Consider the following 15,389-nt stretch of genomic DNA (forward strand, 5'->3'; position numbering starts at 1 on the left):
CCAAGAGTCGGGCTGCCCAGGGGGGAAGGGCAGATGGGGGAGAAGGCCCCACCCGAGGGCCAGGTGCACAGGGCTTCTTAGAGCACAGGACCCTCAGGCCCCAGCCTGCACCGGACACAAATAGCAGCAGCTTCTCATGGGAGGGGGACAAAGAGCACAGTCAGCCCTCCATGCTGCAGACAGACAGAGCTCCATGCTAAGACAGACAGAGCTCCAAACAGAGCTCCATGCTGCAGACAGACAGAGCTCCACATTGCAGACAGACCGAGCTCCATGCTGCAGACAGCCCTCCACGCTGCAGACAGACCGAGCTCCATACTGCAGACAGCCCTCCACACTGCAGACAGAGCTCCACGCTACAGAGCTCCATACTGCAGACAGAGCTCCATGCTGCAGAGACAGAGCTCCACATTGAAGACAGACAGCCCTCCACGCTGCAGACAGACCGAGCTCCATGCTGCAGACAGAGCTCCATGCTGCAGACAGACAGAGCTCCACATTGCAGACAGCCCTCTATGCTGCAGACAAACAGAGCTCCACACTGCAGACAGAGCTCCACGCTACAGACAGAGCTCTATACTGCAGACAGACAGAGCTCCACATTGCAGATAGACAGTCCTCCATGCTGCAGGCAGACAGAGTTCCACGCTACAGACAGACAGAGCTCCATGCTGCAGACAGAGTTCCACGCTGCAAACAGACAGGGCTCCACGCTACAGACAGACAGCACTCCAGGTTGCCACTAAGCACCTAGTGGCAGGAGCCCACCAATGAAGGATTAGCAACAAGGTAACTTTAACAACCATAAAACTAAACTCAGTGCAACAAATGGAGAGATGTGCTCAACCCTCCCCACTCATGAGCTAATAGAAGAAAGGCCTGTCCATTTCTAGGCACAAACAATATTTATCTCAGCATCTAATGTTCTTTGTATATATAATGCCCATCACTCAGTCAAAACTTACTGGACACATTAAAGAGCTTAAAGGAAGCAGCCCCTGTCAGGAGTAAACAGCAGAATCAGCCCAGGGTGGCTCCTCTGTCAGAACTACTGACAAGAACTTTAAAACAGGACACAACCTGTCTTCACACAGAGTGGAGGTGTGCAGCATGCATGCTAAAAAAGCATTTTATAAGGTGAGGAAAAAGGTATTACTATGCACACACTAGTGAAGAGAAAGCTGGCATGGCTCTATCAATATAAAAAGCAGACATTAGAATGGGGAATATTAGGAGGGATGAAGAAGGACACTTAATAACGCTTAAGGAGCTCAATTCAGGACCCCGATGCAACAATCCTGAGAGTAGATGCACCTGACACTCGATCTTCAAAATATGTCAAGTAAAACCAATTAATCTGAATAAAGAAATAGACAGGTGTGCATTTTTACTTAGGGACTTAAACACCCCCTCTCATGAACTGATGAATTAATGTCATTAATATAATTATATAATTAACTGCCTTTCTTAGGAGGCAGTTAATATATTATTTTTCAAAAAGGGATATTTAGATATGAATTAGCAGCAGTGCAGTGCAGTGGACAGAGCACTGGTTTGGAGTCCCAAGGCCTGATGTGAGTCTTAGTTCTCCCCCTCACCAGCTCTGTGACCCCCACCAGGTGAGCCTCTCTGAGCCTTTGCTACATCCTCTGCAAAATGGTAATTAAAGAAACCTGTTTTAAATATTGTCTTTAGAATCTCAGATTGCTGTAAAAATAAATGAAACCTAAATTATGGGTAAATTTATCAAACCAATGAGGCTTACCTGGACCACCCAGTTTAAAATCACAGCCCCCTCCTCTGCATTCCCAATTCCCCTTCTTTCTGCCCATGTTTGCACAGCACACACCGCTTTATAACTCACCCTTTTATTTATGTGCTTATGCTTGTGGTTTACTGCCCGTCTCTTCAGGGCTCTATCCCCAGAGCTCAGAACAGTGCCTCTACACAGTCCCACCTCCCTAAAGGCGTGTGGAATGAATGAGTCCGATTCACTTAGCTTATTTGTGAGGGGAAAGCCCACTGGAGAACAACTCACCAGTAGCCCATTTCCCTCGACTTTACCCTTTGCTTTAGGCTGGAAGACTGAGCTTTGAAAACGTGTGAAATCGTCAGAATTGGAAATCTTAAACTAAGTCCAGGAAGGACTCCATTCAAATCACACTGGATGAAGCATTGGAGAGGAATTCCAGAGAGAAGTTTGGACCAGGTGCTGCCGCCAAGCTGTCATGATATCCAAGTGCACGGAAGGCAGCAGTGCTCTGGCAGGGCTAACACCCGCTAGGTAAGCCCGGTTACCTGGGAGCAAGATTGATTTTCCCCCAAAAAACATGAGATGAGATTTTCTTGTTTATTTGTAACAGGAAATCAAGATGTTGGGAAGTAACGAGTTCACTGCTTGGTAATTCAGGACCCAGCAGCAGGTGGCACACCAGCAGTCTCCAAATTCCAGAGGTGTATCTGCTTGTTAAAAGTCGGTCACTATTTATATATTGCCCAAGGAAAGAAAGAGGAAAAGCACGAACCTCCCCTCTTTACTTTTCTTTTTTTTTTTTCATTTCCCCCTTTATTTTTAAGCTGAGAAATTGAACTTTTGGGGCCAATACACCAAAAATAAAGCAATTTAAACATTATACTTTTAAAATTGATAATATAATGATGATTTTACTGCAGCTTCATATTTCCATATTGCATCTCATTTAGTAGATAAAAAATGTTGCTAGAAGCAAATACTTAAGAAAATTTAAAATGTAGTTCATCATTTAAAAATGCATTCAGAAAAGTGTTCTAGAGGAAAAGAAATTTCCTTAAAAATGTATTGAAAAGGGAAACAAGGTTGCCCTGACCAGGTGAAATTCTGAAGGCACACAGGGCAGAGCTTTCTTCTCTGCAGAGTTCCGACTGCCACACACATGGGGTGTGAAAACAAACTCAACCACTGGATGGTAGCGGCCTCAGTGATGTTTACCCTCATGTGCTTTAGTTATTTTAACTGAAATATGAGCATAACTTAATACATGAGAATTAAATAAAATAATGCACACATGAAAGATGCTTAGCACAGTTTTTAGACGTGGTAAAAAGTTTGTAAAAGCTCAACAAATTATTATCAATAATAAACAATTTATACAAATACTGGGATTCTGACTAGGTGTTTTCTGAAGTGAATCCTGAAGTTTAACTTACTGGAGTATTTTTTTCGTCAGCATTTACCTAGGAAATATGTGGCTTTTCAATTCATGTATTATTTTGTTTTTTAAAAAAAATCACTTAATGCCTATGTTTTTTACTTTTTTTTTTTGGATTAAAAAAAAAAAATCTGTCCTCTTCCCTATGATTAACAACCAGCATTTACTTGGTACATTTATGATGACTGATTAATAGATTTCTAATTGTACTATTAGCTACAGACTTTGCATTGTGCAGTAATATGCTTTGTTTTTAAATTGTATTCTAGTAACATATCTTCAACCTAAAGTTTACATTTTAATTACATTCAAATGTATAATTAACCATTGGTGCCCATATTTTAAATAACCTATAAACTGCCTTCTGTAATTACACCTTGAATTTTCCACTACAAGTTAGTGAAGACGATAAAAAATCTTGGTTTTCTAAGAGAAGCTTATTTCCTAAAGTAAATGCTGGAATAGAACATCGAATAATTGGCATTTGGGGGGTTGGGTGGGGGTATATGGGTCGAGAATCGAACCCAAGTCCCTGCAGGCCAGGCGGACATATCCCTAACCCTAACGCTAACCATAACTCCTAACCCTAACCCTAACCCCTAACCCTAACCAACCCTAACCCTATACCCTAACCCTACCCCTAACCCTAACCCTAATTAACCCTTACCCTAAACCCTAACCCTAACCCCTAACCCGAACCCCAACCCTAACCAACCCTAACCCTAACCCTAACCAACCCTAACCCTAACCAACCCTAACCCTTACTCTAACCCTAACCCTAACCAACCCTAACCCTAACCCTAACCCTATTATTAATGCATCTCAAAGGTATCAACGTGTCCTTGGACCAACAGCCCCCACTTACAGACACCCCCACCCCGAGGATACCAAAATGGAAGAACACAGGCTCCACGAAAGTGTCCTACCTGCAAGATGGCATCTCTACCTAAAACTTTTCTAAAATACTTTATCTTCAATTGGTCCTTACTCTGACTCCCAAAACACACCTAGAAAGCAATGTCCTTACATTAAAATACATTTACAGTAGAGCCGCACTCCTCCCAGGCACTCCTAGTCCTAAAATACGAGCCCCTCGCACACTGCTTTTTGGATACTTTTATTTTCCATTAAGAATATTATCTTCATACATATAGATTTTATAACAAAAATTATGACAACATGTACCATTTTAACAATATATTCTAAATGAATATATTTCATTTAGATTCATAAGTTAGCTAATAAGAAGATAAAACTGAAACTAATTCAAAAGCCATATTATAAAAATGACAACTTAATATTGTGTGAATTCAGAGTTATGGGAAATACCAGGAGCTTATTCACCTGACAAACATTCTTATCAAAGTCTGTTTTTAATGATGTAAGTTGATGAGCACCTGAGAATATATTGTGACTGAGATTTATGGCAGTTTTGAAAGATTTTATTAAAGAGATTCATCAAAGACCTTCTTTGTTGCCTGAGCTGAAGACCTACTACTCAAGATCAAATATGATTTCCCCTACACTTCCTTTTTTTTTTTTTTCTCCCATGGGCAGGCACCAGGAATCGAACCGGGTCTCCAGCACAGCAGGTGAGAACTCTGCCACTGAGCCACTGTGGCCTGCCCCCCCTACACCTTCCTTGAGAAAAATGTTAAAATCCCCCTTTTCACAAACAATAAATATTATTTAGAACAAATGATTGAATCTATAGTAATAACAAAAGTGTCCCATACCTAAACCAAGGAGGGACTGAGAAAGAGGTTGAAGGGGTCTAAGAAACAATTAAATGACAGATGTGACCCTGACAGGATCCTAGAACAGAAAACCAGCATTCGTAGAAAAATTGGTGAATTCTGAATTAGATGTTTAGTTTTGTCAATAATACAATGCCAATGTTTTTTCTATTATTGATAACTGCACTATGGATACATAAGATGCAAACATTGGGGAAAATAGAGTGGGGAATATAAGAGAACTCTATTATTTTTGCAAACTTTCTGTCAATCTAAAATAAAATGCTTCTAAAAATGGCTATTAAGAGGCATACAACTAGGTGAATGAACCTTGTGGACAGTATGTTGAATAAATGTCAGAATCAAACAAATATTATCATGACTCACTCATATGGACTAACTATAACATAAAAATTCAGTGAACTGAAGTCTAGAGCATGGGTTATCAGGTTGGGGCCTACTGTAAAGGGTCCTAGATTGTAAACTCTTACAGCAGTCACGTATTCAGGAGTTGAAACTGTTATTTCTAAATTCTGAGATACTGAGCTATTTGTGCATAACTTGGTCGTTCCCTGAAACTTCGGGTATTTATGTGACACCTGAGACTCTGAATTAGAGCACTGAAACTATGAAAGTCAGCAGTACCTGATACAGCACACAGCAACTGTTAAAAAAGTTGAAAAAGTAATCAGACTTCAACTAGAGATATAAATGAAGCTGATCTAGATAGGAAAAACATAAATCAGAATACAGGGTAATGGATGATACGGCCCATATTTTAAAACTTCAACTTCTGTGTGTGAGACCAAAGGGAGAGACGTTTATTTGGTGCAAAATCTATATTTTGGGTAGCACATTACCTGATCTACTTGCATAGTCAGTTTAGTTGAACACTGCAAATACATGGAATCTTCAATAGGGCATGAGACCTTGTTGGCTTGTCCAGGTTAGTGTGATGCCCTGATACATCCCAGAGTAATTTAGGCAGTGAATAAAAAAGCATTTGCAAAGTCCCCTTGGGGGACTGAGGAGAAAGGAGGAAATATTCAACTTCCCCACTCAGGGAATTCCTGATATTCCACAAGCAATGGGGACAATCAATTCAATAGGCTAAGCCCTCAATCTTGGGGGTTGCCCCTATGAAACTTATTCCTGCAAAGGATAGGCTAAGCCTACTTAAAATTAGGCCTAAGAATCACCCCCAGGGAACATCTTTTGTTGCTCAGATGTGGCCTCTCTCTCTAAGCCAACTCGGCAGGTGAACTCTCTGCCCTCCCCCTACATGGGACATGACTCCCAAGGGTGTAACTCTCCCTGGCAACATAGGAAAGAAATCCCACGGTGAGCCGGGACCTGGCATCATAGAACTGAGAAAACCTTCTTGACCAAAAAGGGGAAGAGAGAAATGAGACAAAATAAAGTTTCAGTGGCTGAGAGATTTCAAACAGAGTCGAGAGGTTATCCTGGAGGTTATTCTTACGCATTATAGAGAGATTCCTTTTTGGTTTATGGTGTACTAGAGTGGCTGGAAGGAAGTACCTGAAACTGTGTTCCAGTAGCCTTGATTCTTAAAAATGATTGTATAATGATATAGCTTTTACAATGTGAAAACCTTGCGTCTGATGCTCCTTTTATCCAGCGTATGGAGAGATGAGTAAAAAAATATTGATAAAAACATATACAGAATAGAGAAGATAAGGAGTAAAAAACAAATGGGTAGATTGCAATGCTAGTGGTTAATGAGAGGGAGAAGTAAGGGATATGGTATGTATGAGATTTTTTCTTTTTTCTTTTTATTTTTCTCTGGTGTGATATAAATGTTCTAAAAATGATCGTGGTGATGAATACACAACTATGTGATGATATTGTGAGCCACTGAGTGTATACCGTATACTATGATTGCGTGTGTGAAGATTTCTCAGTAAAAATATTTTTTTTCTTTCTTTCTTTTTTTAAGCATGGGCAGGCACTGGGAATCAAACCCAGGTCTCCAGCATGGCAGGCGAGAATTCTGCCTGCTGAGTCACCATGGCCTGCCCAGTAAAATATTTTTCATGGCTATTAAAATTCTGTTTCTGTAGTGTGCTGGTTTGAAAGGATGTATGGACCTTAGAAAAGCCATGATTTAATCAAAATTCCATTTTGTAATGGCAGAATAATCCCTATTCAATACTGTATGTTTAAATCTGTAATTAGATCCCACTCTGGAGTGGTTGTTAAGCTGGATTAGGGGAGATGTGTCTCCAACCCGTTTGGGTAGGTCTTGATTGGTTTACTGGAGTTCTATAAAAGAGGAAACATTTTGGAAAACGAGAGATTCAGAGAGAGCACAGCAGAACAACATAGCCATGAAAAGCAGAGTCCGCCAGCCAGCGAAAGAAGGAAAACGCCTCCCGGGGAGCTTCATGAAACTGGAAGCCAGGAGAGAAAGCTAGCAGATGATGCCATGCTCGCCATGTGCCCTTCCAGATGACAGAGAAACCGTGACTGTGTTCACCATGTGCCTTCTCACTTGAGAGAGACCCTAAACTTCATCGGCCTTCTTGAACCAAGGTATCTTTCCCTGGATGCCTTTGATTGGACATTTCTATAGACCTGTTTTAATTGGGACATTTTCTTGGCCTAAGAATTGTAAACTAGCAACTTACTAAATTCCCCTTTTTAAAAAGCCATCCTGTTTCTGATATACTGCATTCTGGCGGCTAGCAAACTAGAACATGTAGTGAAGAAAAATGTCAACATATGAAGAGAAAAATTGAAGATGTAAAAATGAAACAATAGGGAGTTATTGTTTAATGGGTCCAGAGTTTCTGTTTGGGGGTGATAAAAAAATGGGGATAACTGATGTTGGTGACGGTAGCACAATACTGTGAATGTAATTAATACTACGAAATTGTACACTTGAAAGTGGTTAACATGGGAAATTTGAAGTTGTATTAACGTCACTACAATAAAAATCCTAAAACAATGAACCAAGTAGAACTTACAGAGATGAAAAATACAGTATTTGAAAATTTCACTGGAGGAGAACAACAGTGGAAGAGATACAAAAGCAGAAAGATCAATGAACTTGCAGATACAGGAAAAGGATCTGTCCCAAATGAAGCACATGGAGAAAAAAAGACCGAAAATGTTCACAGAGTATCCGTGCACAAGCTGTTCCAATGCGTGTATCATGTATCCTGGTGAGGGAAAAAGCACAAAAACAGGGATAACTGGAGATAAAGCGCTGAGAAGGTACTCACAAGCTTAAACAGAACCCCAGAAAGAGAGGAGTAGGGATCGGAAAAATAAACGTGGTGGTAGAAATTTTCAAATTTGATGAAAACTATCAGATCTTAGATCTAAAAAGCAGAAAGAACCCTGAACAGCAAAAACATAACAGAGAACCTCCAAAACACACCATAACAAAAATGCTGAAAATCATCAATAAGAGAAACTCTTAAAAGCAGTGGCAGCAAAAAGATGCAGTACCAACAGAGGGGCAAAGAGGATGCCGGCACCCTTCCTGTTAGAGACCACGGGGTGACGACGCTGATACACTTGAAGAAAAAAACCTCCAGCCTAGAGGTCAATACCCACTGAAAATGTCTTTAAAAAGTGGAGGCAAAATAAAGACTTTTAAAGATAAAAGCTGAGGAAATTGAACACCCAGCTGACATACCTACAAAAAGCATTCAAGGAACCTCAGGGAAAAGGAAAATGACACCAGATGGAAATCCAGATCTGCACAAAGGAAAGAAGAATGAGGCAACGATAAATACGTGGGAAAATATAAAACAAATTTTCTCACTTTTAAGCTCTAAAGAAAACTATTTAAAGCACAAAAATAATGTATTATAGGGTTTATAATATAAGTAGAATGTATGAAAAAACAAAGAATGCAGGGCTGAAAATACACTACTGATTTAAGGCTCTTATTCTATATGTAAAGTGCTATATTATTATTTGAAAGTAGACTGTGAAAAGTTAAATATGCTTATAAAAAAATTCCAGATCAGTGGTTCTTAAGGTGAGCCTGGGAAGGCCTGGGACTCAGTGAGGTCAAAACAACACACTGGTAAAAAAATCTATTTAAAGTGCAAAATAGACCAGTGGATTTTAATTAACAGATTATTTTTTAAAAATCACCAATAAGGTTTCACATTCAATATTTCAACTAACCTGCAAAGAACCTATCATTTAGAAAACTTCTGTGCGATCTCAGAGACGAATAACCACAAGTGGCTGAAATCACTATTGAGAGACTCTTCCCTTTCCCAGCCACACTTCAGTGGGAGGCTGGATTTTCTCCGTATAGTTCAACTCAACACACACAGCTCTCTTCTGTTAGGCCAGGCATTCATGATATTTGCAGTGTTAACAATTTCACCTTTCTCACTAAATTTTTTTTGTTGGGAAAATATAATTGTCACATTAAAAAGTTATATATGTGAGTATTCATGGGTTTATAGTTGTGATTTTTATTTCTATTTCTTTAGGACAATAAAGATGCTTATTTGGACCTTAGAGCTGCCATCTGGGGAGCACAGCTTCAGGCTTTCACCCAAATCACGTCGTCTCGGCACTTCCGGCCCAGGGTGTTAAGGGGAGGTGACACGCCGCGCGTGGAGCCCGGGTGCCCACCTGCCGGTCAGCTTGGGCAGGGGCTTCACCTCGCTCCGGGGGCCCCTTTACGGCACCTGCGCGCCCCGATATCTGGAGGCGCTTCCCGGCGCTGCGCGCTTGGGCAGTTTGCGGTGCCCGCGTGTGATGCCCGCGAGTCCCCTCCAGAGCCACTCCCGGTGCCACCCGACGTGTCTGGGACCGGGACACGTGCGTTTCTCCAGCCAGGCAGCATTTCTCGGGGCAGCGGTGACCGGGCACCCGTCCCGCCGCTTTCTCCGCGCCCAAGCGGGCTCGTTGTCCCCGGGCCCTCCGGCACCGGGACAGGTGCGCACAGCCCGCGAGCCGGAGCCCCAGCACGCCCGCCAGCCCCCGTGACTCCGCGGGGCCGCGTGCCCCGTACGCAGCCCGGGTGTGGGTGGCCGCCGGCCATTCCCCTTCATCCCGGGGACTCAGTTACTTGGTGACGCCCCCTCGCCCTGCCTGGATCCCACGTTTTCTCCGGGACCATCTCAGCCCCGACAGTGTGGACACCGGCGGGAGGGCCACGGCGCCGCCTTGGCTTCCGAGGGCCCTGCCTGGGTGCACCCCCTCCCCGCCGGGCCCAGGAGCTCCCGGCCCGACTCCAGACAATCCGAGGGCGCCCGCGTGAGCGCACGGCTCACCGCCCGCTCTTTCTGTGAAACTGGGTCAGAGCTGGCGTCGGGAGGACTTAAAGGACGCTTCTTCACCGATTTACTCCCAAAGGAGCAACAGGCTTTGCAGTCACCATCTGATACGGAGAGAAGAGAAGCAGGGGAGGGCGCCCACCAGCTCCCACCCCGCGGAGGCTGGCTGGAACGCGTTTTCCAGCACTGCTGGTGTTCGCTGCACCCCTCCCACTCCCCGGCACGGGGTGATGGGTTGTTGTTGCGACTTTAAATGAACAAATAAATGTTTTTAATTTATCAGTTTAAACTTCTAATGTGGCAAATAATAACTGATATAGCCCACATAAACAAAAACTCTTTGGGATTCTCAAAAAAGTTTGAGAGTATTTTTAAAGGGTTCTGAAAACAAAGTGGAAGGGATCAGGAGCTCAACCCCAGCCACGTGGAAAGCGCCCCCCAGGCCCATGAAAAACACCCGGTAATGGGGCCAGGATGTGGGAATCAAAGGACACTTCCCTGCTTCTGTGAATAAGCTTGCAGTCTCAGCCTTTATAAGGCCACCCTGCAATCCCCATGGTGCTGCTCTCTGAATCCTTCTCCTTGGGATTCCTGAGGCAGGCGCTAGCGGGCTAATAAAGACTCCTAATTGGCTTGCAAATTGACGTTGTGTGGTCTTTCTGTTGGTGCGCCCCACAACAAAAGTAAGCTAGCATGTGAAGTATTCAAAATGAAAAATTTAGAGTTCTATGAGAACCATTTCCCAAAATGTGTTCCTGAATGCAAGAAATGATCCTTGAAAAAATGATTCAGTGATTAAATAAGTGGTTAACGAAGATCCCATGTTCTACCATAAAGTTTGAGGAATTCTCGAAAGTCAGAACTCAGGCAGGATCAAACTGATAAGAATGTCTGGGAAAGGTGAAGAAGATTAGTGCAGATGTAAGGAATATAAGGAGGTTGTAACAATGACTGGAATAGTTGGTTGGGGGCATAATTTAAGCAGTCAGGAAGGTTAGCCCCCCAGTCCCCTCTCTCCCCTTCTTCCCACCACCACCAGCACATCCCCCCCTTCCTCTAAGATTACAGGAGGCACAGTAAAAGGAGCCAGCAGCTAAGGCACCAAAAATCCCAAAGATGAGATTTAAGCAAAGAAATTATGAGAAAGAAATAATCATGTGAAAGAATTGCCAAACCAAAAACAGAAGAACTGAGAGATGGAAAAATCCAGGTGCCCATCAACAGACAAATGGATAAACAAAATGTGGTGTATGCATGGGATGGAATATATGCAGCAGTAAGATGGAATGAGGTCCCAAAGCACATGACAATGTGGATGAACCCCAAGGACATAATGCTGAGTGAAATAAGTCAGAACAAAAGGACAGATACTGTGTGATTTTGCTTTCATGACCCTGGTAAAGGTCATCTCAGAGGTTACTCTGTAGATGCAGCAGACCTAGAGGTCCACAGATGCTAGAGGTGGGGGGGAGGGGAAGGCTCCCCAAAGAGAGTGAGCCTAAATGCAAGGGAACAGATAGAAGTGATGGTAACTAATTAGTGGGTTTATAAGTAACCTTGCCATACTGAAGGTGAATTGAAAGGTGTTGCTTCCCATGAGACGGAGGTCGAAGGATATTAAGGAATGACTCGAGAGAGAGGGAGGGAGGGAGAGAGGGAGAGGAGAGAGAGGAGAGAGAGGAGAGAGAGAGGGAAAGAGGGAGAGAGGGAGAGAGGGAGAGAGGGAGGGAGAGAGGGAGGCAGGGAGGGAAGGAGAGAGAGAGAGAGAGAGAGAGAGAGAGAGAGAGAGAGAGAGAGAGAGAGAGAGAGAGAGATCTGCAGGTCTTGTTTTAACCCTCTGGCTCCTACAGAAAGGGGGTGTATAGTGCCATGTACCCCGCTGATTAACTCTGCTATTATAAATAAGTTCTCACCTCAACTATTTCAGAGGTTCGATATTGGACAAGGAATCAATGGCAGAGGGGCATGGGGGACACTAACATGCATGCAAGGCCAACCGTTAGCAGGAGGCATCCACAGCACCACAGCAGGGCCAGGGGAACGTAACAGGGGAGGGACAGGGATAAGGGTAGTTTTGATTTGATAGCTGGTGACGCTGTGTTTGATGGTTCTTTGTCACTATGGACCAGTGGAAACTGTCTAGAGTTGAGAGTGCTGCTGACTGCACAACCAAGAGAGGATACTGTGAGACGTGGTTTGATTATTTTGGATGTCATCCGGGTGCCGGGTAGGTGGAGGAGCCGACGGTGCAGGGACTGAGCAGCAGAAAGGTGAGCTGCCAGACGCTCATGAGATGGACTGTGGGGCAGCTACAAAAAGGAGGGACGTCGAGGGGCACACGACAGACTGTGCAGAATGGGCCAGGAACAAAAGAACGAACATGCTAAGGTCTCTCTCAGAAAATACTTATAAAAAATCAGAGCTGGATTGTGGACCCTCACAGCAGCAGCAGAGTCTGCGGTTGTGGGCTTATCTCTGGACTCCGAGACGCTGAGCTGTGTGCATCGGCTGGTGTTTCCCTGGGACTCTGAGTAGCTCTGTGACCCCTGAGACCCAGAGGCGGAGAGCTGCAGCCCTGAGGGCCAGCAGAGCTCCGTCTAATAGCAGTTAAATAACGGGAGATCAAGCTGCAATCAGTTTAAAGTGAAGCCCCTCTGGCTGGGTCTGAGATAAATCAGAAGACAGGGCAAAAGATGATATGTGTGTACTCTAGAACTTCATCTACTGTGTGAGACCAAAGGCAGAGGATTATTGTGTCTAGAGCCTAAATTTTCTGTAATACACAATCCAAATCAACCTGTCGGAATAGCTCATTTAAACAACCTAAACTCCTGGAGTCCAGAAAGCGAACAAGGCCTTGTAATTCTGGACAGCTTAATACAATACCTGGATACATCTTAGACTCTGGGGGGCTGATAATTAAAACGTATGGGTAGAGTCTCTTGAGGATCTAAAGGGGAAAAAAAAATATATATATATATGGAACTTAAACTCTCCCATTGGGAAACACATTTTGGGGGGTGATTTCAAAATAGGACAAGCTCTAGATTTTGAGGCTTACGCTTATGGAACTTATTACTGTAATGGAGATGCTAAGACTACTCATAACAAAGCATAAGAGTTGCTTCCAGGAAACCTCTTTTGTTGCTCAGATGTGGCCTCTCTCTCTCTCTAAGCCCAACTCAGCAAGTGAAATCATTGCCCTTCCTCCAACATGGGACATGACATCCAGGGGTGAAAGTCTCCCTGGTGGCGTGGGAGAGGACTCCCAGGGATGAGCCTGGCCCTGACACTGTAGGATCCACAACACCTTCCTGACAAACAGAGGGGAAAGAAATGCAGTAAAATAAAGCATCTGTGGCCAAGAGAGAGCAAATAGAGTCAAGAAGCTGCTCTGGAGGCTGCTCTTATGCAAGCTTCAGTTAGACAGTGCTGATGGCCATGGTTTGCCAAACCCCCAACCATCATCACTCTTGTTGACTCTTAAAACACCCAGGGATTGAACTGAGACTCTATAAAGGTTTCATGACCTAAGAACAGGCATTGCCCAAAGATCCCTATAAAATGGGGGAAGTATCAAAGGAGAAGGAGGAGACATAACAGAGAAAATAGTATTTAACAAACGAGTTATGGCTGCTGAATCATTATATTAACATTCCTTCTAGCCTCCAGGGTTCTGGAGGTGGAACAGCAGCCCATGACAGACTCTGGGGTCTGTTCTGTAGCTGCTTGCTGAAGTGTGCTTTGAAAACTATTGTTCTTTTCTTTCTTTGCTTTGACTGTATGTTATATTTTACAATAAAAAAAAGTTCAACAAAAAAGGAAACAGAAGAACTGGCACCTTAGGCACAGGCGACGACCCACAGAGAAGGCTCCCCTTCAGAAGACCCGCGGTGAGACAGATGGTCCCTGTGCAACAGCTGGTGAGTTCAGTACGTTACTGCACACACAGTAGGCTTCCTTAAGAACATTTTACCAAAAAAATTTTTACCAAGAATTACACTATACTCAAAGAAATCAAAGAGCCTAATGTATCCTTGAACAAGTTTATTTCAAAAAGAGCCAATTAAATAATCTTGAAAGGAAAAACATGATGTAGAAATAGAACTCAATGGAAGGGTGAAAGAAAATGCAGCTGCAGGACAACGTGGCAGCCTGGGAACTGGAGGCAAAGAACTCTCCCAGGGTGTGGGTCCAAAACGACAGAGAGGCAAAGCAGAAAAGAAACCTTCAAGGATGACAGACGCAGGAGTAACAACGCCCAGCTAACAGAGTGCACACGGAGACTCAGAGCACACAAGCGCCAGGACAGCCACAAGGAATCCTGCAGTTAAGAAATTTTTAACCCAACTGTTTCCCAAACTTAATTGACCACAGAACTCACTTTTCAAGTCATTTTCATTGAAAATAACATCTCACAGAACTCGCATTACTATGAAACATACTTTGGGAAAAAATGCTGTTTCTGAGATGTTAGTAAGTGCTCAGAGCTTTCCTAATCACAACTATTGATACTGTTGACATTTCAATCAATATAGGTACTGTAAACACCGTGTGGTTTCTTATATCTAATAAAGCAGACAAATAGTATCTGTTTATTTTGAAGGAAAAATTCACACGCTTTGGATTCAAACAAGCCTGTGTTTAAACCCTGATTCAACCACTTACAAGATATAAGACACTGGACAAATTACCTCATTGTCAGGAGCAAACAAGATGCAAACATAAAAGGCCTAGACATTATGCGGCAACCAGCAGGCGCCCACTCAATAACAAAGGATGCCGGTGGTAACGACAAAACAACAGCAAAGGGTTCCTTTAAATATTCCCCAGAATATTTAAAATAAAATTCATTTTTCAAAAGTTCCATCTTTTTTGAGGAAAACGGAGTGAGTCTTCACAACTAATGCTTTTAAAGAACGGGATGAATGCACTCAACTAAAAGGTTCACTTACTAAGGTACAAAAAAAGATTCCTCTACCAGGCACTGCCGTGACCCAGGCCTCCAAGGACACAACTGAGAACCGTGAAGCTCAAGGAACATTTCTTACAGAAGGGAAGATTACACAGATACTTATTAAACCTTACATAAAGAGACCATTACAACCTAAGTTAAATTTCTTGTGGAAATATTGGCAATACAGCTCCAGTAAGCGTTATTAGATCCTAATTGGCTGACAGTCTCTAGACTG

General features: G+C 43.2%; 1 protein-coding gene and 1 long non-coding RNA gene across 11 annotated transcripts in view; one reads left to right on the forward strand and one right to left on the reverse strand.

Annotated features, from left to right (window-relative positions):
• Positions 1-15,389, reverse strand: part of SLC41A2 (solute carrier family 41 member 2) — a 214,804-nt gene that overhangs the window by 98,108 nt on the left and 101,307 nt on the right. The window lies entirely within an intron of this gene.
• On the forward strand, positions 772-2,613 carry LOC143642898 (uncharacterized). Its single transcript, XR_013155966.1, has 3 exons — positions 772-789; positions 2,077-2,284; positions 2,364-2,613. It is a non-coding gene; the product is annotated as an uncharacterized LOC143642898 (long non-coding RNA).

Source organism: Tamandua tetradactyla, chromosome 7 (genome assembly GCF_023851605.1).
Source record: "Tamandua tetradactyla isolate mTamTet1 chromosome 7, mTamTet1.pri, whole genome shotgun sequence".
Classification (NCBI taxonomy): Eukaryota; Metazoa; Chordata; class Mammalia; order Pilosa; family Myrmecophagidae; genus Tamandua; species Tamandua tetradactyla.